The sequence below is a fragment of the Amblyraja radiata genome, chromosome 7 (genome assembly GCF_010909765.2).
Source record: "Amblyraja radiata isolate CabotCenter1 chromosome 7, sAmbRad1.1.pri, whole genome shotgun sequence".
NCBI lineage: Eukaryota > Metazoa > Chordata > Chondrichthyes > Rajiformes > Rajidae > Amblyraja > Amblyraja radiata.
The window spans coordinates 21267077-21294364 of NC_045962.1; the positions used below are offsets into that span (position 1 = coordinate 21267077).

General features: G+C 41.5%; 1 protein-coding gene across 2 annotated transcripts in view; it reads left to right on the forward strand.

The window, feature by feature from the left end:
* Positions 1–27288, forward strand: part of pde1a (phosphodiesterase 1A) — a 414651-nt gene that overhangs the window by 29460 nt on the left and 357903 nt on the right. The window lies entirely within an intron of this gene.

Below are 27288 nucleotides of genomic sequence, written 5' to 3' on the forward strand. Positions count from 1 at the left end.
TGGAATGAGCTGATCTAATATAGGGCACCTTGGTCAGCAAGGGCAAGTTGGGCCGAAGAGCCTGTTTCCTTGCTGTTTGAGTCTGAATCTAATTCGGGTTGCTCCTTAAAACCTATCTTATGGTCAATCTTCTGTTCAACTATTCCTTTTAAATATCTGTACTCTTATGCCTTTCCAAAATCTCTTTTGTTCAGCACCTCGGAATAAATTGAACAAATTAAAGATATTGTACAAATGCAGATTTCAGTAGTTTTATGTGTCTTAAACACATAACGGAAATATCAAATATTTCCCATGTTGTTCCATTGACTCCAATGGAACTACATTCTGGAAGTGCAGTGTAAAAGGCGGCCACCACTAGCACACGTGATCAAAGTCTAGTATTCTCCGAGTAATTGGATAGAAACAGCTCTAGTTCATTTGTGCAGTGAAATTAGTTGTTTTTTTTTTTTTGCCTTGCCCTCTCCTTTCATGAGTTGCCATGGCATCAGAGTATAAATCAAGATCAAACAAAGACTAATTGTCCCATCAAAGCTCATGTTTCTTGGGCTGTAATTGCCTATTATGATATTCAGCCTTTAAATGAACACACCAAAACTCAGCACAATGCCAGGCCCCCATCCATCAATTGGATACAAGGAAGAAATGTATTCTGAATCTGATCAGGAGAAAAAGGAGGGGTTGTTCCTCATTAAAATAGCATACGTTTCTAAATCACAATTTAAAGAGGTTTTATATTCTAGCAGAATATCTGACTTCCATGATATACACGCTTAACAATTTGCACAAGATATAACATCTTTCTTTTTTACCCTAATTGCCTTTATCATCCTTCCCCTGTAAATTGCTAAGTCACCTCAGCATCAGGTTCCAAGCAATAATATATATTTATTCATCTCTAGTTTGTTAGTATTTTAACTAACAATGTGCAAGCTTTGGGAATCTTTTACAATTCCTCTTCAAATTACATTTGAATCAAATTGAGCCCAGGCAGCATATAAAATAGTCGAAGTGCGTATATTTGGTTTCCCAATTCAAGACCTTTTTAACCAGCATCTCCAGTTCCTTCCTACACTTTATATAAGCAGAATGGGTGTCAAATCAGGAAATTGCAATGCTCATTACATTTAAAGAACATTGACAGAATTTTCAGCAAAATCACGCAGCAAGTGCTTTTTTTTTTTAAGAGCAAAGACATTGTGGCCCGCAAAGGACTAGCCGTTTTCTAAGTTTTGAGGCCATGCTATTAAAATACCCACCACGAGAAGAGCCATAGCATTTTAGTTGCCAATAAAATGATTGTGTAACCTGTCGGGAATAAAGAGGAATGCTTGTGAAAACCTTAAAGTTGGTCATGGTGTAAGATACTTTTTTTGGTAATCTAAGTTGCATTGCCTGCAGAATCCTTAATGTCTGACAATTTTGTGCATAAAGGCAATTTCAGCATTGAGTTTTGCAGAATGAGGTTCAGCACAAGGTGCAGTGGATTTCATGGGTTTAAGAAAACATGCAGAAATCAATGGATTATGTAGGATATTAGATCTTTCTTTCCATTGCAATTGAATTTGTTAAGATAAACACCATTTACATTAGACATTTTACATTAGAGCATTTTTACTGTTGCAAAGTCCCTGTCTGACACGTATAAAGGAAATACTGGGAACTGGTTATACTTCAACGTAGCACTGGCAAAGGAAACTGACTGATTCTGTGAAAATCATCACACATTCTCAGAGCATTGTAGAGAGGCAGAGGCAGACACATTGTAATTGGCTGATGAGCTGCGAGATGCACATCCAGTTAAGTACTGGATTCACTCAATGGTGAAGCTTTCTTGCCCAGAGGAGTGTGGCAGGGTTTAAAAGCTGATTTTCAGTGAAGAGCTGTCTGTGCTAGCAAGCCTGAAGTGAGACCAGCTGGATTACACAGAAATATCACAAAGATTGGGATGAAGAAGAGTGGATTTAATAAACACCAGGATGCCAAATTCAGCATGAATAAAATAATCCCTATTATAGGTAAGGACAAATATTTTTAACATTAACCTTTTTTTTGACAGCTTGTTGTTTTACAAACCTCAACCATCGTATTCAAACTAGTCATTGTTGTTATACTTTTAAACTCTAAATATATATTTCTTACAAGTATAATAATTGTTCATCTACAACCGGTTATGTTTTGCATTGATTTGAGGCACTGTTAATTATAACTGCACTTGTTAACAAATTAAAAAATCAGAAAATATATAGTTCAAACCTTAAGGAAAAATATTTGTTGTACAAAGCTCGAAGTAGCAATGCCTTCCTAATTGTTAATTGCATGGGATCATCAGCAGTCAATCTAAAATACTTTCGTTATTTTAATTTGTTTATATTTGTCTTTGAGCAGAATATTCTATAAAACTTGTGTGGGATTTGCAGTGAGTAGAAATCTCTAATCTCCATCCTTTCAATTTGTATTTGGAGAATGTAATTGTGTCTATACCTCAAGCAATCATAATCAAACATGTCATTCAGCTGCACAGGCTGCTTACAGCACATGCATTACCATTTTGCTATATTTGCGCAAACTAAATTAAAATGTAAGAAGTTGAAAGCAACAACTGTTTTATTTTGTTTCCATTTAATGGGAGCCACAAGATACGGCAGCACCATAAAAAAATTATCATTCTCTCTTATGCTTGCTTGGCGGGGTTTTTTTTTTTTTTTTTGCAAGGTCTTTTATGCACGCATCTGAAATTTTAAACAAAAATAAATGGAATAAAGTTTGCAATTATTGATTCTGTTTTTCAATCTGTGCACATGCATTTATCTCAGAATGAATGGATGAATTTGATTGGAGTTCTGAAATGTGCTGAACATTGCAAGTCAATATCAAGCAGTAAATATTGAACATTAGAAAAAATGATCCGTTGAAGCATTTTCTGGACTTCCGTCACAATTTTATTATTAATAATAATGTTGTTTCATCAAAGAAACATTAACTGGCTGGAGGAAGTTAAGAACTTAAGGCTGAATCGGACTTTATTCAGACTTCTTTAGAATCAACACTTTATTTTTACAATTTATTTAATTATCTTTACAATCTAAGATGTTCCCAAATGTGTGTATGTGTGTGTGTGTGTACATGTGTGTGTGTGTATATGTATGTGTATATATATCCATTTGGGAAGATAGTTTTATCCTTAATGTAATATAATTACATATATTCAAAATGCATATACCAGGACATCAGTTTCTGATTTGGGATATATATATATTCTAAGCGGTATGTGGAGATTTTTGTAACCATTTTCCAAATTCAACTTTTATATAGTAATGTGAAAACAAATGTCGGCTTTTGGCATCTCTTCCTGACTTTAACACATGATGAAAATGCACAAAATAGTCATTTAGGGGCATCAGTTGCTAAGCAACACCAGACAGCTGACTTCTTAGGGGTCACATTGTTAGCACAAGCATGCCATACATTAAGATAATCAAAACCAACACAATGTGTTAATTGCTTTCTTTCGAGATTTGTTTTTGCATTAAATGATTCGTGTACTGGCATGTGAGATGAAAATATCAAAGCAAATTCAAGTGAAATAGCAATCATTAAGAAAAACATTACGAAGCTCTTGAATTTACAAATCTTAAAAGCTTTCAAATTTTGCTTAAATGATAGATTTTGAGAAAGTTCGAACAGTTTAATATGTTATTAAACGAAAAGAACTAGAGATGGCATTTGTCTTCAAGAATGGTGTTGAACAGATAAAAGCAAGCCAAATGCTGTTTTATTTTGCTCCTGGTTTCATATGCTCCATATGTTTCATATGGGCAGAGCTTACGTCTCATCTAAAGCAAGTTAAGATAAAGGAAGGAACTGCAGTTGCTGGTTTAACCGGATGATAGACACAAAGCTGGAGAAACTCAGCGGGTCAGGCAGCCTCTCTGGAGAAAAGGAATAGGTGCCGTTTTGGGTTGAGACCCATCTTCAAAATGCTTTGTTGAGTGTGAGGACCAGCTCTGCTAATGTGTATCTGGGAAGTGGGGTAGCTGACAGTGGCGGTCTTTGCACCTGCACCCCACCCCTATTTGGTTCTGCTTTTGCCAAGTGCCACCGTACTCCATGGTATTTGTTTGTCTCAAAGAAATTTACACTGTAAGTTTGTTTGGCTTGGATTTCCCATCAGGTGGCAATACCTTACTTGGCATTACAAGATAAAACTATCTACCCTGAATGGAATGATAATGCACTACTTGTGTGAGTAAAATACAGCAGCACTTGTGCAATGATGCAGTAACTGCAACCCAGTGGTATCAATGTTGAATTTTCTAATTTTAACTAACTAACACTTCCCTCCCCACCCCCCTCGATTCTTGCCCCCTTCATCCCCTCCCAGTCATTTTACCAGTTCCTCAGCTCTCCACATTTATTCCTCTGGAGTTGACACCTTCCCTAGCTAACAATGGGCCCGCAGGAAATGCTTCCACAGCAAACAATAAACTTTTCCATCAGTGGCTATTTCATATTTTCTACACAAAGAAATATGTCAGTTGAAGTCCCCTATTGTCACCAGCCTGAGGCCAGCATTACTAGAAGCTCTCTTGGACTATCCATATAAATAACACGGCTAAGTAAGCAGGTGTGGAGCTGGGAATTCCGTAGTGCATTCCTCTCTCATGACAATTCAAAGTCTTCACGTACAAGGCACAATGCAAGTGTGTGATGGAATGCCTTGCACACAACTTTCTAAGTGTCTGCATTATCCAGACAAAGGCCCATGCTTGTTTAGCACACTGTTAACCACTTTCAAACCTTCATGCATGGTGCCAAAGGTGCAAGGTGTTATATCTACAAAATGCATCATGCTTACTGGCCTAGGCAATTCCAATTGTTCTTTGAAATATGTAACAGCTGCCATCAAGAAGGATAAGACCAGCAGGTTTGTAAGAATATGAATGAATGGATCGACTGGGCTTATATTCACTGGAATTTAGAAGGGTGAGAGGGGATCTTAGAGAAACATATACAATTATTAAGGGATTGGACAGACTTGATGCAGGAAAACTGTTCCCGACGTTTGGGAGTCCAGAACCAGGGGTCACAGTTTAAGAATAAGGGGTAGGCCATTTAGGACTGAGATGAGGAAAACCTTTTTCACCCAGAGAGTTGTGAATCTGTGGAATTCTCTGCCACAGAAGGCAGTGGAGGCCAATTCATTGGATGTATTCAAGAGAGAGTTAGATACAGCTCTGCAGGCTAACTGAATCAAGGGATCTGGGGAGAAAGCAGAATGGGGTACCGATTCTGGATGATCAGTCATCATATTAAATGGCAGTGCTGGCTCGAAGGGCCGAATGACCTACTCCTGCGCCTATTTTCTATGTTTCTAATATCCCCAGTTGGGAAACATACCAGTGGTCCTTCATGGTTGTGAGTCTGAATCTTGGAACGCTCTTCCCAACGGCACTGCGCGACTACCTTCTGCAAAAAACCCCACCATTTTCTCATGCTGGCCTTGCTAATGATCCTTGGATCCTAAAAAAAAAATTTGAAAAATATATCAGAAGATGCTAAATGCTTTAAATGCAGAGTGAACTACCATAGGTATCAGGAAAGCAACCTAGATACAAGGAACTGCAGATGCTGGTTTACTAAAAATGGCACAAAGTGCTAGAATGATTCAGCGCGTAAGGCAACATCTCTGGAGAACATGGATAGGCGATGTTTAGGTCGGGATCTTGCTTCAGACTCAAAAATACACCTAGCTGCTTTTGCACCATGTAGCATGAAAACATATGGAGCTGTCAATACCTTGCATTCTTTTCTCCATGCGAAGGCAGAAAACTTGCATCAATTTATTGGTGTGGTGAGATGCAGTTCAGAAATATCTGGACATTTTTAGTTGCTGCACTTCCTGGTCAGGTGTTGCTGAAAACTTTGGCTTCATAACTCAACTGCTATTTAAGCGGCAACAAGCAGAATTAGTAATAAATAGATTTGGATCAATTACCCGACATTAAACATATGAGTAATCCCAAGTCTGCAAATGTTGCTGCAAGGCTTCAGATTTTGTCAGATAAATTTGAACCGTCCCACCCCTTTCTCCGGTGGGCATGTTGTCAGCACAAGGATTAGTCTCTTGTACAGAGGCTCCAGTGAATTCCTACACTCCCATCAAATAGCTTGCTGAAGACCAGCTACACGGTTTTCCTTTTCAAGGAACAATATTGACCATGTCACATCGTTATCACTTTAACACCACTTTGATTTCCTGATTTGGGTATTCACGCAGGTCAAATCACGGTAAGTCACGGAGACCAAACAAAAGGGTACTAAAACTGGAAGTTAACTTTTCCTGTGGAAACCTTGTGGATTAGGAGAAGCGGGAGTGACGTGACCTTGTGTAGATTCTAACGACCTTTTGTGCTTTATTTGAATAAGGCGAAAAATGTCTTGAGCATATTTTTTTTTTCTGCCTCGCATACGATAAAGTTGGCACTTTTATATTTCCAATTGTTCTTTGTAAATTGTAAATATCATGGACGGTGTGGTTTTGCTTAGGACTTGATTTTTTGGAATTTCAAAGCTCCAAAATAAAACCAGCATTAGCATAATAGCAGCGGGAAGTTTTGCCACAAGTTCGCCTTGTAATAATCTCCGATATGTTTTCACTTTGCTAAAGCTGCTGCTTGCCGTGTTTTTTTCAGGATTGTTGGATTTAAATTTAACTCGAGGGGGGAGGGGTGATTTGATTTTTGTTTGGACGAGTCAGTCAATTTATTTCCAATCTAAAGGTAATCCTTTGAAGAGGACATTTCTCGGCAGCACCAAATTCCCATTGTGTGAGTGTAGAGGCATAGTCACACAGTGTGGAAACAGGCCCTTTGGCCCAACTTGCCCACGCCGATCAACACTAGTCCCACCTGCCTGCTTTTGGCCCATATCCCTCTAAACCTGTCCTATGCATGTATCTGTCTAAATGTTTCTTAATTGTTGCGATACTACCTGCCGCAACAACCTCTTTCAGCAGCACATTTCATGCACCCACCACCCCTCGTGTAAAAATAAGTTGTCCCTCAGGTTCCTATTAAATTCCCCCCCCCCCCCTCACTTTAAACCTATGCCCTCTGGTTCTCAATTCCCCAACCTTGGACAAGAGACTGCGTTTACCTGATCTAATCCTCTCGTGACTTTGTACACCTCTATATGATCACCCCTTACTGCGCTCCAAGGTATAAAGCCCTAGCCTGCTCAGCCTCTTGCTATAGCTCAGGCCCTCGAGTCCTGGCAACATTCCCTGAATAATGTTTAGTGCAAGATAAAGCCAATAAAGTCTGAGGGTCTCCGATGAGGTAGATAGTAGATCAGGACTGCTCTCTAGTTGTTGGTTGGGTGATTCAGTTACCTGATAACAGCTGGGAAGAAACTGCCCCTGAATCTGAAGGTGTGCGTGTTTGCTCCTGCACTGAAATCTTCTCACAACCCAGGGCATCATACCACATGCCTTCCCATTATAGGGCTCATAGTAAAAGGCATCATACCATATTCCAATTGGTTGTTGCATCTGCTTGTTAGCTATCACTAACACAGTCTCAAAATAAGGGATCGGCCATTCAGGTCTGAAATAAGAATAATTTATTTCACAAGGAGGATGGGGAAAGTTTGGGTTTCTTTATCTCAGAGTTATGGAAGTCATTGAGTTCATTCAAAACGGGGATCAATAGATTCCTGGGCATTAGGGGAATCAATGGACATGGGGATAATGCTGGAAAATAGGTTCCTTTGAACATTATTTCTCACCATTTAAAATGGCACTCTGCTTTCCTGCTTTGTGTGTCAAAATGGATAACAGCACATTTTTCCACATTATATTTCACCTGCCACATTCTTGCCCACTTTATTCAGTTTATCTATATCTCCAGAAAGCTTCTTTACATCGGCATTTCAAATCACAATTCTAGCCCGTTTTCTGACATCCGCAAAAGTGGAAGAAATAATTTTACTTGATTTGATAGAGTACCTGGTTTGGTCATAAATGAGAAAATTGTGGCCAAATGTGCTTAAAAAATGCATTGATTTTGTTGAACTTGAGGTTTCAGTTAAAATGCATGTGCATGATCACAAATCTAAAATCTTCTTGGTGCTGTGCAGGTTGCAAACTAAAATTTGATTTTGTTTTCTTTAAATTTTCAAATTTGCATCTAATCCTAGATGATCTGAAATGTAATCCAATTAAACGTTTGCAATTGTAGCCAATGTCTCTTGTCCCCAGTTCAACCTTTGTTTTGGGTCCAGACCCTTCTTCAGACTGATTGTGTGGGGGGTGTTTTAATAGGCAGATGGTTGGATAAAAGAGACAAAAGGATTGAAGAGTTGCAAATTGTGAAGCTAGAGGAAGGAATGGGAGGGGAGAAATAGGTACGAGTCCAGGTGGGGCACAGTGGGGGAGGGGAGAAATAGGTACGAGTCCAGGTGGGGCACAGTGGGGGAGGGGAGAGAAAGGGGTGGGTAGTGTTATGCCCCATTAACTCATCAAGTGTTGATATTGCCTCCTTTAACGTTAAAAATAGAACCTGCCTTTGCTCCCCTGAAGCCTGCTCATCATTCAATTTCTTTTAACTCTATGCTACCTTGCTGAAATACCTGGATTCCTTTAATTCCTTGTTCATCTATAAATCTCCATTTTGAATATACTCAGCAACATCGCCTCCACAGCTGAACGGCGGAATCATTATTTTGGATAGCGGGCTCTGGATCAGGATAGCCAGTCAAGGGTTCTCTCATCGATCCTGTCAAATCAGAAAATATTTTATTGTTTCAATGAAATCACCTCTGCAGTGCCTGGCTGTTAATTTTCAGCAACTTGTATTCAGAAACGTACAAATGCACACACATACCAACACTTTACAACCTCTGGACACACAAGGAATTACAGACGCTGGTTAACAAAAAAACACATCCAACTGCTGGAGTAACTGAGCAGGTTAGGCAGCATCTTTGGAGAACATGGATAGGTGACATTTTGGGTTGGCACCATTCTTCAGATCTATCTATTTTCTCTAAATCACTATCACGAATTCAGAGGTTGTAGGAAAGACCTGCAGATGCTGGTTTAAATCGAAGGTAGACCCAAAATGCTGGAGTAACTCAGTGAGACAGGCAGCATGATGCTGATTTGTGTCTACCATAACTAACTCAGATCCTCATTCACTCCAGACATCGTGGTTCCTCTGGTATCTTCTGGATTTTATTCCATGAGGCAGAGAAAAACTTGTTTAGTTTCTCCACCATTTACTTTTCTTTTATCTGCAGAAGCTCTTACAGTTTCTCTTGTGTTTTCTCTCACAGATTACACTCATACTTTCCTTTTTCTCATCAACTCTCCCTCCTTTGCTGATTTCTGACATTTTCCAGTTTTGGGGAACATTTTAAGCCTTTGCCTATGGTCTAATATCTTTATTTTACCTCGATAGCTGCGGTGAATCACTTTTCCTGATGGGTTTATGTGCGTGCCTTAAAGGTATATATGTCTGGTGTAAACTACATTTTACTTATTTAAATGTTGGCCATTATTTATTTATTGTGATGCCTTTAATGCAGTTTTAACACCATTACCAACTGACCCTTGACGTCTTTGTGAGTTGTCTTGTTTTAATTTTAGACTCTGGTTTTAGATTGAACTAAGTCTCTTTAAATTTTTTATGTAAAATTCAATAAAACTCTCTTTTGTGCAGCCTTAGGGAACTAATACCAAGTTCAATTGAGCCATGAAAACTGCAGTTTAAGTGTAATTCTCCACTGGTCTTCCAGCTGGTTTCAGACAGATTTGTAATGGATGGTTATACGGAGACAAGCTTATTGTTTCAGGCAACACCCATTCCCTAGTTAACACTATAGAGATTGCAGATACAAACACATGCAATGATCTTTCTTTGCAACCATGACATTTTGTTTTATTTTGAAACCTGAAGATCCTCCTTGTTCTTTTGTAAGTGGCCAAGGGTCACCTCGCTCAATTTCCATGGACTTTGCCCCACCCCGAGATAGCCCGCCCAATGACCACTCAAAATATTCAAATCCCTATTACTCCAATCTCCTAAACTTGAAGATCTGAGGAGACCAAGTCATGTAACATCAGTTGACATCTCCTGGAGAATCTATTCCAGGCAATAGTAGTCCAAAGGTTGACTGAAGAAGGGTCTCGACCTGAAACGTCAACTATTCCTTTTCTCTAGAGATGCTGTCTGACTCCAGCTTCTGTGTCTAACTTTGATTTAAACCAGCATAGAGTCATAGAGCGATACAGCATGGAAACAGGCCCTTTGGCCCAATTTACCCACACCAGCCGACATGTCCCAGCTACACTAATCCCACCTACCTGCGCTTGTTCCATATCCATCCAAACTTGCCCTATCCATGTACCTGTCTAATTGTTTATTAAACGTTGGAATAGTCCCTGCCTCAACTACCTCTTCTGGCAGCTTGTCCCATACACCCACACTCCCAGCATCTGCAGTTCCTTCCTCCGCAATGCTAATCCAAAGGTGGAATGGTCAAATTAATAAGTCCTAAAGTCAAGAGTGTTTAATTGTCTTGTGTACCCAGAACAGAACAATAAAATTCTTACCTGCAGCCACGCAACAGGCCAGTAAACACAGTATGCATAGATAACATAATAAACACAACAAATTAATAAATCAAATAATTTAAAAAGCTTTGGTTTACCCAAGATCTATTAGAAGTGTAACGGACTTTTACAAGAATGAAAGGATTTCACTCGGCATTGGAACTGACTGAAGGTGTCAAGTACATCTAGGCAGCAAATGGGAAGAGCAAGACTGATGATAATATATATATATATAAATCGGCTAATATCTGCTTGTTTTGGATGTTCAGATTTATGGAAGTTGGAAGATGGTAAATAGCTAAGACGAGTTTTGAATAGCTTAAGGCTGGAGACTGGAAATGTGCAAGAAAGCATTAGCACTTGACAATCAAAACAAACCCTGCAGATACTGGAAATCTGAAATAAAAACAAAATGCTGCTATACTTAGACTTAGATAGACTTAGATCCTTTATTTGTCATTAAGACCTTTCGGTCTGAACGAAATGTCGTTGCCTGCAGCCATACATGTAATAATAACAACACACAATAAACACAAATTAACATCCACCACAGTGAGTTCACCAGGCACCTCCTCACTGTGATGGAGGCAAAAATCTTAGGGTTACTGTCTCATCCCTCCTCTTCTCCCTCTGCGCTGAGGCGATACCCCACCGAGCGATGGTAATCAGTCCCACGGCTCATCGAGCTCCGCGAACGGGCCGGTTCAAACACCGCGGCCCAGGGTGGTCGAAGCTGCCGCCCTCCAGTCCAGCGGACGCAGCTGTTGCCGCGGGAGCTCCGGAAAACGGGCACCAGCCTGTGACCCGCGAGCTCCCGACGATGTCGTCCACTGGCCCACTGATACTATACCCAGCAGAACAGGCAGCATCCATAGAAAGAAAAACATTGAATATAAGTCATGAGACAGAGGAGCAGAATGAGGCTATTCAGCCCATCGAGTCTACTCCGCCATTCAATTATGGCTGATCTATCTCTCCCTCTCAATCCCAATCTTGTGCCTTCTCCCCACTACCTTTGAGGGTCAAAGACCCTTTACCACTAACTCTCTTTCCTTTCTATAGACACTGCCAGGCCAGATGAGTTTTTGCAGCATTTTAGGTTTCAGCATCTGAAGTGCAGAGGCTGGCAATAAGACAGACAATCAAGAAAATGTCTGCCTGATTGTCCAAGAAAAGTTCTGAGGTGGAAATTAGCCAATTTGCACTCCAGAATTTTGAGAACATAAAAAGACTGCAGGTATTAGTAACCGGCTGGTGACTGGATGAAACTTATGGACATAACCACTGGGGGAACCATCCTCTCCACATCTACTCTATCCAGACCTTTCACTATTCATTAAGTGTCAATGAGATCCCTCCTCATCTTTCTAAACTCCAGCAACTACAGGTCCAGAGCCATCAAATGTTCATCATACGTTTACCTCATAAACCTCATCTGGATGCTTTTCAACTGCGACACACCCCTCTTCAGATATGGGGCGTAAAACTGCTCACAATACTCTAAATGCTGCCTGACCTATGCTTTATAAAGCCTCAGCATTACATCCCCGTATTTATATTCTAGTCCTCTCAAAATAAATGCTAACAATGCATTTGCTTTCCTTACAACTGATTGAACTTGCAAATTAATCTTTTGGGAATCCTCAGCACTCACAAGTCCCTTTGCACCTCCGATTTCTGAATCCTCTCCCCAAATAGAAACTAGTCAATATCTTTATTCCCACTACCAAAGGGCATGCCTGCATCCTTTGCTATGCTGTCTTTTATCTGCCTTTCCTTTGCCCACTCTCCCAACCTTTCCAAGTCCTTCTGCAGACTCCCTGCTTTCTCTACACTACCTGCCCCTCCACCTATCTTTGTATCATCTGAAAACTTGGCCACAAAGCCATCAATTCCATCATCCAAATCATTGATATACAACGTGATGAGCAGTGGACCCAGCACCGACACCTGAGGAACACCATTGGCCAACCCGAAAAAGCCCCCTTTATTCCCAGACAGTCAGCCTGAAAAGCCCAATTTATTCCCCACTTCACCCTCTTTCTAGGACCACCATCCATCCCAGTCCTTCTGCTGCCCCTCATTTCACCGCCTCTTCACTTCACCTTGCTTGCTTCTCCTCATCTGCTACTTCAATCTCAGCTTCTCCCTCCCCTCCCTCATCCCACCCTCTTCTCTCAGTTCACACCACTCACTTTTCCTCACACACCTGCCTCACCTCCGTTAGCTCCTGCATTTACCTTTCTGCACCCACCCTTACCTGCTTCCCCTCCCTCACCTCACTGCCTACCCTTGCCTGATTCTCCCAAACTCGCCTTGCTCATCTCTCAGCTCCCCATCTCATCTTCCCTCTTCTTGCTTATCTTCCTCTCCTCCTGTTCCACCACCTCTGTTTCCCAACCCCCTTTTCCTTCATTCCCTTGGCTCCTTTGACTCTCCTCCCTCACCAGTTGTGCTTTGTCTTCCCTCACTCCCTGTTCCTCGCCTCTTTCTCTCCACCGTTGCCTCCCTCAGCATTCTCCCCCTCTCTCCTCTTACATCTCAGCTGCTTCCCAACCTCACTTTGCCTGTTGGTGCTGGCCTCTCCATTCTCCTGCCATGGATCCCTCTTCCCTTCCTTTTCCAAATCCTATCCTCGGGCCATTGTTCATCCTTTCACTTGCCTTGCACATCCATTCTATTCCTTGCTAATGTCTGAGTCTTGGTGCGCAGGCACCTGCTGCTTCACCCAACATCCTCACTATTGTGTAGGAAGGAACTGCAGATGCTGGTTTAAACTGAAGATAGACACAAAATGCTGGAGTAACTCAATGGGACAGGCAGCATCTCTGGAGAGAAGGAATGGGTGATGTTTCGGGTCGAGACCCTTCTTCAGGTCGAGGCCCTCACTATTGACCTTTATTCTGAAAACACAAATTCCAGATTAAATCACCATTTCACCTTGCCACAGGTGAGGGCTTTTAGAAGCGGATTATAATTGACTGAATTACTATGTAATCTGAGTGAATCATTGGAGTGAGGTGGGGGCAGTGATGGTAGGGAGGTGGGGGGAAGGCCCTACATATTTGTTTTGACCACAAACTTGGCAGAGTGGGACTGTCACAGACTGTTTAGCAATTACTGCCTCGGGGGGGGGGGGGGGGGGGGAAATGATGAAAGTTTCACGTGTGTTTTTACTATCAATGTTCTGCATTTCTGATTGGGTTCATTGGTCACTATGGAAACGGCAGCACAAGACTCGATCCCTAATTATATGGTGGAACTTGTCACTTTTTTTGTTTTTCCTCACACACACGCACTTAGCCTTCTTACGCCAAACTAATGGTGCATTGTATGGTTTTTGAAAATGATCCCTTGAACATACTGTGCAGAGTAATATGGAAATCGTTAAACATTCACCAATTGTAGTAACTTATCGTTAATTGGATGCAATGTTCACAAGAAAATTTTTCTCAAGGTGATTTATTGATATTGTCTCAGTGAAATCTTTATTTGATAAATATGAAATGAATGTTGTGAGCAAATGTCCTAGCCTTCATGTTTATCTGGAATATCTGTGGGTCCAGTAAATCCTCGTTATTAAGGAGCTCTTTATAACAGATTTAGGTTATTGCGGGCGGACCTACTGACCTTCACCACTAGGCTAGCTGCTTCCAGCCCACGCTAGCCGCTGCCCCTGACACCGACCCTCACCTGCACTCTGACCCCTTCCCCGCGGGCCGTGACTAATGACTCCGCCGATCCTCTCGTCTCCTCCGGCCGCTAGCAGGCCGGGGCCTTCAACTCACCTGGATTCCAGGCCCAGTTCCAGACCGAGCGTCTGAAGAAGGGTCTTATCTCGAAACGTCATCTATCCGTGTTCTCAAGAAATGCTGAGTAGCTGTTGAGTTACTCCAGCACTTTGTGTCCTTTTGTGTATTAACGAGCGTCGGCAGTTCCTTGTTTCTGCTTCTTATACAATGATAATCTCCTACTCAGTTATTGCGAACCATCAGCAATAACAGACACCTTTCCCCACACCCCCCTCCCCCTCCATGGTCCATTATAATCAGGGTTTACTGCATTTTAATCACAAAGTTCAAATGATGTGTTGACTTGAAAATCCAAGGACCTAATGCTGCTCATGTGGTGGGAGGGCATTGGAGGAGAAATATGTCTGGTCAACTATATAACTCTGTGGTACTCATGCCAGAGTTAGAATCTTTGGATTATTTTGTCCTCTTGATATTTTTGATTAAATATGTCAACAATTCTTGTAGTGCACCAAACACTCTCCAATCTTGACAATATTTTTACCTACCTTTTCAATTGAGCTATTGGGCATTTCTCAATATCTCTTCAATTGAAGTCGGCAATGCCAGAATTACTTGTCAGGTCTGGAATGTCTCTTGGCGAGATCTTAATTTCAATTCCTTTAATTTTGTTTAGAGATACAGTGCGGAAACAGCCCCTTTGGCCCACTGAGTCCTCACTGACCAGTGATCCCCACACATTAACACTATCCTATACATACTAGGGATAATTTGACATTTACACCAAGCCAAATTAACCTATGAACTAGTACGTTTTTGGAGTGTGGGAGGAAAACAAAAATCTCGGAGAAAACTCATGCAGGTCATGGGGAGAATGTACAAACTCCGTACAGACAAACACCTGTAGTCTGGATCGAACCCGCGTCTCTGGTGCTGTAAGGCAGAAGCTCTACTGTTATGCCACCATGCTGCCCTATGTTTTTCTTTAATGAATACTTCCAAATGTTTTAGGATGTTTAAGAACATTAATGTTTCGGATTGTTTCACCACACAGAGAGTGGTGAAACTCTGGAACTCTCTGCCACAGAGGGTAATTGAGGCCAGTTCATTGGCTATATTTAAGAGGGAGTTGGATGTGACCCTTGTGGCTAGGGGGATCAGGGGGTATGGAGAGAAGGCAGGTACGGGATACTGAGTTGGATGATCAGCCAAGATCATATTGAATGGCGGTGCAGGCTCGAAGGGCCGAATGGCCTACTCCTGCACCTATTTTCTATGTTTCTGAACATTGGGGTCTGAAGAAGGGTCCTGACTTAAAGTCACCTATTCATGCCTTCCACATGGCTGCCTGACCTGCTGAGTTACTCTAGCTTTTGTTTTTTTTCACAAACCAACATCTGCTGTTCCTTGTGCATGCAGAGTAAAAGTCTGATGCACTAATTAAAGATTGTGACAGATTTAAAGAAAGTGAAGACGTGCTATATTGTTGGTAAAAGATGATTCGTTCTTGATCAATCTCCCCTACGTAAAGGTGGAGAACTTGTAGAATGCAATTCTTCAGGAAAGTAATGTAACTAAAATGGGAGCTGTAGCTTTGAGAGAATTGGGGAGATATTTGAAAATGAACACCCATGAGGAAATATTCATTGGGACCAGCTGCCAGGCTGCATTGTTTCTTGGTTCTGTATTTAAATATGTTTTCCTTAGTAGGAGCTAATTACATATTGATTTAATAATTATTAGATTTACTACTCAATTGATCATGAATGTGTTTGCCAAAAATATGAAGTAGGGTTATTCCTGTTTGATGTGTATGCGAATGCCATTAACCAATGCTACACAATTCTCAAGTAGGTAGTGTAAATGTTTCTTGCTCTATAATGGTTCAGTTAAAGTACACAATGACAGGCACTGTACATGACAGAATACATTTAGTTTAGTTTATATTGGATTGAAAATTGGCTTCATGGAAGGAAGCAGAGGGTGATGGTAGAAGGTCGATTTTCAGACTGGAGGCCTGTGACTAGAGGGATTAGTGCTGGGGTCTTTGGTCTTTGTGGTTTATATCATCAACCTTGATGAGAATGTACAAGACATGATTAGCAAGTTTGCAGATGACATGAAAGTAGGTGGCATTGTAGATAACAAAGATGGTTATCAAAAATTGCAGCAGGATCTTGATTGGTAGGGCAGGTGGGCAGAGGAATGGTAAATGGAGTTTAATATAAATAAGTGTACAATTTTGGTCGCCTAATTATAGGCAGGATGTCAACAAAATAGAGAGAGTACAGAGGAGATTTACTAGAATGTTGCCTGGGTTTCAGCAACTAAGTTACAGAGAAAGGTTGAACAAGTTAGGTCTTTATTCTTTGGAGCGCAGAAGGTTAAGGGGGGACTTGATAGAGGTCTTTAAAATGATGAGAGGGATAGACAGAGTTGACGTGGATAAGCTTTTCCCACAGAGTAGGGAAGATTCAAACAAGAGGACATGACTTGAGAATTAAGGGACGGAGGTTTAGGGGTAACATGAGGGGGAACTTCTTTACTCAGAGAGTGGTAGCTGTGTGGAATGAGCTTCCAGTGAAGGTGGTGGAGGCAGGTTCGATTTTATCATTTAAAAATAAATTGGATAGTTATATGGACGGGAAAGGAATGGAGGGTTATGGTCTGAGTGCAGGTAGATGGGACTAGGGGAGAATACGTGTTCGGCACGGACTAGAAGGGCCGAGATGGCCTGTTTCCGTGCTGTAATTGTTATATGGTTATAAGTGTGCAGTGTTGCATTTTGGGAAGTCAAACCAGGGCAGGACTCACACAGTGAATAGCAGGACTCGGGGGAGCGTTGTGGAGCAGAGGGATCTAGGAGTGCAGGTACATTTTTTCTTGAAAGCGGCACCACAGGTAGGGAGGGTGGTCAAGAAGGTTTTGGGCACATTGGCCTTCATCAGTCAGAGTATTGAGTATAGAATGTGGAGGAAAGAGCTTCAGATGCTGGTTTAAATCGAAGATAGACACAAAATGTTGGAGTAACTCATCGGGCCAGGCAGCACCTCTGGGGAGAGGGAATAGGTGACGTTTCGGGTCGATGTCTGAAGAAGGGTCTTGACCCGAAACGTTACCCATTCCTTCTCTCCAGAGATGGTGCCTGTCCCGCTGAGCTACTCCAGCATTTTTGTGTCTATCTTCGATTGAGTATAGACATTATGCTGCACTTGTACAAGACATTGGTGAGGTCACATTTGGAGTATTGTGTTCTGTTTTGGTCACCTTGCCCTCATAGTAACCACTTGTGGTCAAGTCCTAATTGGTGAAAATTGGATGCAATATATGATGCAATGGGCCAGCAGGGAAGGAGCTGGGAAGCAGAGTGCAGTGGACAACAAAGGCACCATTTTGAAATATTATTTGAAATTGTGAAGAAGATAAATGTATCCAAGAAGAAGATTTAATCCAGTGCCCAAAAGAACACATTATTATAATTGATGCTAGAATCCTGTAGCTAGCCTGTTAGAGATGATATATTGTTAAAATGTCAATCCATGCAGGGACATGGTAGCATAGTACGGGGAGGGGATCCTTATTGAAGTATATTTTACTGCTCCGCTTAGAGCCCCCTGCAGTTTGGCCTCACTTGGACAGATTTCAGTAAAGGGTTGATTGGAGGGGAGGGGGTATTAGCTGATTATTCCGGGGTTATAGTATTATTAGGATAGGAGATATTAAATAAAATAAGAAATAATCTTCAAAATCGCAAAACAACATGTACCCTGTTCATGTTAACTTACAAGAATACGTTAAGATTACTGAAATCAGTCATCTGGTCAGACTTTTTGACCAGTGTCTCTGAGGACAAGAGATGAATGTTCTTGTAGGGGCCATTTATGTTTAGGCTAGCTACTGTTGGCATATTATATTATTTTGTCCAGCTATATCTTGCAGTATTATTTAGGACACTTGGGGGCGGTCATTAGATGCACAGAGTGGCGTATGTATATGGGCATACGGGACAGGGAGGGGGAGCATACAGTTCTCACCAGACTGGGGAGAACAGCCAACTACAACATGTATGCAGAATAAGGTAAACCTGGTACGCTCATCTCTTTATTTGTACAACTACTTCAATAAACAACCAATGGAAACAACGACGGGAAGATGTATAAGATCAACCTGCGTAGTAATGGCAGTGGGAAAGAGGACACTGGAAGAGTAAAAAAATTGCCATTACAGTTCTTATTAATTGGCACCCATTGAAACCGTGATGAGATCAGAAAAGACATAGTGTCCAATCTCATGTATAATCATATAGGCATATTTGCTGTAATTCAATGCACTGTTTACCCGGTCACTTAATATTCTGTTGTTAGTGTATGCAGAATGCCATCCCTCAACACTGTAACAAACAAGGAATATTTTGGGTGTCTGTGTTCTGTCCTCAGAAGCTTCTAGACCATCCGTACAAATTACATTGTCAAAGCAAAGGAGTCGGAGGTGTTTTACTCCCATTGTAAATATGTAATTGTGCAAAATTACTTGTCTGGACTCAAAATGTTAAAGCTAATTATAGCCATTGAAATTGCAGTTAATAACTTATTGCCTTTGTGTTTATAAAAAAATATATAAAAACTCAGGGTACTTTTGAGTCTGGAGATTCTAACGAGAGGGTCTTCAAGAGAATGCTGGTTTCTCATGACAAATAAAGACACTTGTATCAACCAGCTTCAGCCTCAAACTGGCTTACTTCACAAGTCACAATACTTTCCATTATGAGGATGTATGTAGAAATTGACTATGTCAATATACTTTCAATGTGAAAACAAATACTGGGCCAATAAAACCATATGAAAAAACATTTGCAACAATCTTGCCACTTATTTTATTTTGGTATTTTAATGGAATGTGTGCACTGCAGGTCCAACAATTATTTACTCCTCACCCTGAAGTATCCTTGAGAAGGTAGAGGTAATGGGTCATGTGCAATGTGAATATTTCTTTATGAATGCTTCAATGGAGTTTTCGATTGCAAATCTTCAACCATGTCTTTCACCTTCAACACTGTCTGTGGATGCAAAGTCATTTGATAGAGACCTCAAAAACAACCTTCAATATGTTTTACCTGGGCAAACTTGAAATATAACAATCTTAAAGAGGAACAAGTCAGGATTGAATTTCTCATCCTTTCACTTTGCAAATGGTGGTGAAAGTGATGGAATTTCGGCCTGTCTGCTTCCTGGTATTAAGTATTTGGAATGTCTGCAGGAATTAGATACTATAAGGCACTGGTCTGGTCGCATTTGAGGTATTGTGAACAATTTTGGGCAACATATCTGTGGAAGGATGTGCTGGCTCTGGAGAGGGTCCAGAGGAGGTTTACAAATATGATCCCACAAATTAGTGTATTAACATATGATGAGCGTTTGACAGCACTGACCTGTACTCGCTGGAGTTTAGAAGGATGAGGGGGCACCTCATTGAAACATACAGATTAGTGAAAGGCTTGGATAGAGTGGTTGTAGAGAGGATGTTTCCACTAGTGGGAGAGTCTAGGACTAGAGGTCATATCCTCTAGTCCTAGCTATGGAGGCTAAGTCAATGGATAGTTTTAAGACAGAGATAGATAGATTCTTGATTAGTACGATGTCGGGGGTTATAGGGAGAAGGCAGGAGAATTGAATTGAGAAAAAGAGATAGATCAGCCATGATTGAATGGTGGTGTAGACTTGATGGGCCAAATGGCCTATTTCTGCTCCTATCATTTATAACCTCATGACCTTATACAAAAAGCTTATGACTTATCGCGTGACAATAAACTAAACTAAAATACTTCAAAATTAATCTGTTCATCTGTTGTAAATTTGATTTTCTGTTCACAATTTAAACATTCTTTTCAGAAAATGAAAAACATGTGTTTATGCTGAACAGTATCATATTTGGCCCTTATCAAAAATGTTTTAAATCAGGGGTTACTCTTTGATGTAACCATAGTTTAAAATACTTTCTCATTACCAAAAATGTTTTAAATCAGCGATTTACTTTCTGAAGCATATTTTTGCCATCAAACACAATATCTAATGTATACAGTGCAAGGAACTGTCACAATAGGTTAGGGAATGATAGAATACTTATTTTAGCTGACTGATGGGTTACTGGTGTTGGGTTGGTGTTGTGCTTCTGTGCTACAGTATTTCAGTTTGTGACACTGCAGTCATAAGTGATAGGAGCAGAATTAGGCCATTCGGCCCATCAAGTCTACTCCTCCATTCAATTATGGCTGATCTATCTCTCCCTCCTAACCCCATTCTCCTGCCTTCTTCCCATAACCACTGACAACTGTACTAATCAAGAATCTATCTATCTCTGCCTTAAAAATATCCATTGATGACCTCAAAGAATTCCACAGATTCACCACCCTTTGACTAAAGAAATTCCTCCTCATCTCCTTTCTAAAGGAACATCCTTTAATTCAGAGGCTATATATGACCTCTGGTCAATTAGCAGAGACCTCTAGTCATTTAGCATTTCATTTAGTAGAGAAATTAAGCTTGGTTATTAGCTGCATCTGGTCAAAGCGTCACAGACTAATTATGCATCACTATTCCTGCAATCATTTCTTTAGCAATGTTGCTTGTCCATGTAAATGTGCGTTTCTTTTTTCAGAGAGAGAAATATCGAGATCTGTGCTGGTTAGGCCGGAGATGTAACTTGAAACAATCTGAAAGTAGTGTGTAAGCGTATAGCTGGAGGGAGTGGAAGGTGTTGAGTGTTGTCAAGAGGTAGCAGCATCGGCTGCAAATGGCTGTGGAGGTGGGAAAGACATATGAAAGAGTAAGAATTTACCATGGAGAATAATAAAACTGGAGTCCAGTGGGCAAATGAGGCAGAGATTGAGAGAAATTGGTAAATGAGGAACACAATACACAAAATATAATTAGACATTCAAAAACCATATGTACTTATGAGTAAAACATAGATTCACCACCCTCCTATACTTTGAGACTGCTTGATCCACCTGTATATTTGCTTTCAAAGCCAGGTATACAAGTACGTCCAGATCCCTTTGTACGTCAACATTTTCCACGCTATCACTTTTTAAATAATACTCTGTATTTATCCTATAAAAGTAGATGGCTACTCATTTATCCATGTTACACTGCATCTATCATGTATTTGCGCACTCATTCAACGTCACAATCACCTTGAAGCCTGTTTATATTTTTCTTACAGGTCTCCATTCCACCCCACCTGTGCCATTGGGAAACTGAGAAATATTTGATTTGAATCCCTCATCCATACCAATGATGTATATTGTAAATTATTGGGCCCAAGCACCAGCCATCACCTGCTACCCTGAAAAAGACCCATTTATCCCTTCTCTCTATGTAGGAAGGAACTGCAGGTGCAGGTTTAACTGAAGATGGATTAAAAAAAAGCTGGATTAACTCAGCGAATCAGGCAGCATCTCTGGAGAGAAGGAATGGTTGATGTTTCTGGTCGAGACAGAAGAAGGGTCGACCCGAAATGTCACTCATTCCTTCTCTCCAGAGATGCTACCTGTGCCGTTGAGTTACTCCAGCTTTTTGTCTATCCCTGTTAGTTGTCATCCATGCCAGAATATTATCTTGTGTACCATAAGTTTCCATGCTATCCTTTTGTATGAAACATTATTAAAGGGTTTCTGAAAAAAGTCTGGAGTCTTGCACACTGCAAACATGCGTGTGTGTGTGTGTGTGTGTGTATGCAACAGACAACAAACATTTTTGTAACACTGAATAATATATAAATATTGTATTTGTAATTTTTGCAACCACTCAGGCAGGTTGCATCAAGTCTCTCTTTCTCAAAATCTGACAAGAAAACTTCTCGTTTATGAATCTCATTTCAGTACTGGACCAACAGTTTTTGACTACTCTTTCCAGTGTACATATCCAATTCAGTAATTAATCACACAATAAATCATTGCATTTTATAATTTAAAATAAATTGTTGATTCATTTGCTTACATTATTATGAAATTCAATATTTAATTTATTTGCTACATTGAAATTACTTGGTCCATTCAATAATGAATCTTTCATAATCAGTGATTCTTTCAAATATTCTATATATTCATTACTTTACAATTCAGCAAGTCCTTCATTATGAATAAGAACACATAACTGTACAACACAGGAACAGGCCCATTGATCCACAATGTACATGCCCAGCATGATACCAAGTTAAATTAATATCCTCTGCCTGTCTGTGATCGATATCCCTCCATTTCCTGCACATCCATGTGCCTTTGTAAAAGCCTTTTAAATGCCACTGTTGTATCTGCCTTTCTCCAGCACCCCTGACATCCACAACACTTTGTGTAAAAAAAAACACAAAAAAAAAACTTGCTCTGCACATTTCCTTTAAACTTTGTTCCTCTTGCTTTAACTGTTAAGCATTACTAATTCATATTCTCACTTCTGTCAATATAAAACGGGTTTAGATTTAGGTTTATTATATTGTCACATGTACCGAGGTACAAGGAAAAGCTTTGTTTTGCATTCTATCCAAACAGAACAGATATACCCAAACATGGATATAATCAGTTCAAAACTCAAGTACAATAAATATAGCAAAGCAGAAGATACAGCGTGCTGCACTTGCAAGTAAATTTAAATGAGTAGAGTGATTGTATAGGATGGTAGTAGATCCTTCCCTGGGAAGAGCATACAAAGAATGACCATGCTCTGGCGCCATCTTGGATCAGCTAAAAAAGGCACATGGATTTGTACTGCTTTACATTTTCTTGGGGTGGGCCAAAGTGCTTCACAGCCAGTAGGTACTTTTGGATCGTACTGGTTGTTACATTGCAGGTGGGTCTTCAAAGAGCGGGCTGTAGAAATCATGGATGAACTAGTTGGCATCTTCCATGACTCCATACGTAGAAGAACTATTCTCTAGCTCCTATGTCCTTGTATTTATGCTGTGGAACAAATCGGTTGACATTTGTGCATAGCTAGATGCCAGAGATGGAACCGTGCGAGAAGTGACTTGGTTACCTTCTGATGTGCAACATTTCTTTAGGCTAGATTATATGCTTGTGTCTAGATGGTGGTGCTTGAAATGATGTCACCTCACCACAAGATGTGACTGTGTCACCATTTAAATTAATCTGTGAGGAACTGGGGTTTGTTGAAGTACCTGTTGAGAGTTGGACAACATTCTCTGCCTTCTAATCTGCAATTTTTTTCAGTTGGCTAATATAGGAGCCACCTCTGTTTGCCTTTAATTGTGTGAAAGCTCGGCGGACATTAACATTACCAGTCAGTTATCCTTGGTTCTGAAAACCACTGCTTACATTTTTTGCCAATGTGCCAATGAAATTCACCGGTCGACTAAAACCTACGAGAACTTACTAGAACCATCGACCTCCTGGCAACCCACTAGGACCTCCTGGCGACCCACCTACGGCACGAGAATTCTCGCTACTCTCCATGGCGGCTTCTTTCTAGTCGCCGCTAATTTATTAACACGTTGAAAAAATCACGGCGACCATAATGAGGCCGCGACTAGTTCCCAGAATTCGGGAAGTGCTCACGACCATGAGGGCAACCACCCGCGAACATGTGGCAACTGCAAAGTCTCCTGCAGTCACCTAAAAAGTCGACTAAGTGGAACAACAGGCCCATTAGCCACTATCGTGTGGCAGTGAAGGAAGTGGGTCTTGACAATGGAAAGCTTTGCAGGAATGTATTCTGGATCTTGGTAGAAAGCAATTGAAGCTTCAAATATGTAACTGAGAATTGAATGGTTTAGGAAAGAGACCACCTGAAAACTTGTTTTTAAAAAACAGAAATAATATGTTGAGATCTAATGCAATGTTTTTCTTTATTAATTTAAAATTACATACAAATTAGAATATGCAGATGAATTAACCATACATAGTAAATCCACAGATTTGATAAGGATTCTGTTCCTGCTAGGTCAGGATTTCTCCCTAGGTCAGGAATGTCTATTTGCTATAGATACACCTATCGTTCTACATAACTTACAATGATTCTTTCATTTAATTGACCAATCACCCTAACACTACCCCTCATTAAACTAATGGAATTTATACTGTGCCAAGTCATAAACATATTATTATTACTAGCTTGAAACGGGCTTTCTAAATGTTTGGGAGGATTTGTGTAAATCCATATTTTCGTAAATTAGTTGAGACGTAAAGCTGGGAGGTGAAGCAATAATAAATATTCCAAGTGTAATGTGTAAATGCTGCACATACAATGGGCACATGGTCTCTAACTGCTCCCACTAACCAACAATCCTATGACTTCTACAGCTTATCCCCAAGGCCACCCTGGTTTTGCCATTAAAATAGATTTTCCCTTTGTCCTAACTGCCCCGTCTCATCTTCTTTGCAACTTAACACTACATTCTCTCTCTTTGCCAGTCCTGACAAAGAGTCTTTGACCTGAAATACTGACACTGTTTCAACTTTTCACGCACGTTGCGTGTGCTGCTGTATTTTTCAGCATTTTCTGGTTTTTATTTTAGATTTCCAGTATTTTCCTTTTTTATTTTCATAGACTATTTCATTTCTAATTTGGGCACCCGTTATAAAACAATAATGGAATTTTGCAGCGTTGATATAATTAAGCTGCTGAACAGCTAGGGTGATGTATTCTCATGCAATTGATTAGCAGATAAAAAAACATAGCTTTTATATATCCTACGGTGTGCAAAATAAATGTTGTGATGTCCACATGTGATTAAAGTATTTGTTGAACAATCATGAACAAGTTTTTAAAAAGAAGGTATGAATTTTGCATATATTATTCTGAGGAAATAACATGATATAACTAATTTTGAGGGCCAGAGAAGCAGTTCAGCATTTACTGAATCTTAATATATTATGTAAAGAAAACAGTATATACAAGTGAGTTCGGTATTCTGATCGCATGCCCAGGTCATAGGTCACTCGCTATAAACATTCTCGTCAATGATGGTGCTGCGTTGTGTGCAGGCTTGCGTTTCGTCCCTGGTCGGGGTCGGGTCTGGTTCTCCGGCCGCTGTTGAGTTGCTGCTGGGACGTCCTGTCCCTGTCCCTGTCCGGAGGTGTCTGGGGTGGCCCTGGGCTGGCTCCAGCTTGGCTCTGCCTGTTCCGCCGGGTTGGCCGGCAGCCCTCTACCTCCGCCCCCCCCCCCCCCCCCCCCCCCCCCCCCCCCCCCCCCTCATTCCGACACCAAGATCCTGCTGAAGGTGGGCAGCCACCGGCCCTGCTCGAAGGCAGGCGACTCGGAGCCTCTGTTGCTGGAGTCGTCCTGGTCGGAGATAATCTGCGGACGGGCTCCTGCCGGCCATGGGCAGGCCGGACGCCTGCTGGAGCTGCTGGTGCTGTTGGTGGTGCAGGCGGCAGCAGCAACCTCCTCCCTCGCCCAGCCCCAAGCTCGGAGTCCGGGCCAGCTCCAACTCCAGGTCGGGGCTAAAGGCCGCCTGCAGTGCGGCCCAGTTGAGCACCGGGCCGGAGGAGGCCGAGCCCTGGCCGGGGCCCTCACTCCTCCTCGGGGTTGTGGATGAAGTGGCAGCGGGTAGCGTAGGGGCAAGGTGCGGCACAGCTCTGTTGTGTACGGGGTGGCGGTTGAGGGAGCGCAGCTCGGCCAGGCCATGGGCGAACTGGCACTTGTCTCCGTAGAGGCCCATCGGGGAGCGGGTTCCTCTGGAGCGGGGTTGGGCTGGAGTTGGAACTTCATCTACGCGCTGGCTGTGGGTCTGGGGCCGCTGGTGTCATCGGCCTGGAGTTGTCAGTTGGCCCGGCGGGAGAGGCGGACTTGAGCTGGGGTTGGCGCTTCTCCGGGCTGGCTGGGGGCCGGTGTCCCGTAGGTCCGGATGTCTCTGGCCACCCCCAGAGAGGAAATAGGACACTCGAGGGGGGGGGGGGGACTGTCAAGTGGTGGTTCGGCAGAGCTTGCGGCGCCAGGGGCCCAGGTTCGAATCTGACTGTGGATGAGGCGCGGGTCTGTGTGCGTGCATCTGCCGAGAATGTCTCTCCGCTGGTCTAGTCTCCCCTCCTCACCCCGCTCCCACTCATACCTGCCCCCTCTATCTGCCCCCTGACAAATACTATCTTGAAAAAAGACAAAATATCGGACCCAAACTATACGCACTGCATCTACAGCGTTCGTTCGATTTTTCTTTATAGGGAGTGACCTTTGACAAATCCCATGATTCCTTGCTTTTTTGGAATACTGAACTCGCTTAATTCTGGTGGGTTTTGAAGAACAAATTTATGCATAAAAGTTGATATTTATGTTCAGTTACCGTGTTGTTTTCAAATACTTATGAGTTAAAATTATTGTCGAGAAAAGATGATACCTCAGATATCAGATTTCTGGCACGTGCAAACCATGGACATTACTAACCATTTTAGGTTTAGATGTAGATTTACTATAGACACGTGTATTGAGGTACAGTGAAAAGCTTTGTTTTTCATTCTATCCAAACAGATCATTTATGCCATACATAAATACAGTCAGTTCAAACACAAGTACAGGGGAAGATACAGAGTGCAGATTAGCTCTCAGCATTGTAGCACATCAGTTTCTTAGTCAATGATCTCAATGGGGTAGAGGTGAATCGATCAGTTCCATAGCTTATGGAAGGACCATTAAAAAGCTTGATAATGGAGGGGAAGAAGCTGTTCCTGACTCTGGTGATGTGCATTTTTACCGGACAGGAGCAGAGAGAAGATGGAATGACTGGGGTGGGACAGGTCTTTGATTATGTGTAGGAAGGAACAGCAGATGCTGGTTTAAACTGAAGATAGACACAAAAAGCTGGAGTAACCCAGCGCGTCAGTGAAGAAAGGTCTCGTCTGAAACGTCACCTATTCCTTTTCTCTAGAAATGCTGTCTGACCCGCTGAGTAGTAATGGACTGTCCCACTGTACGA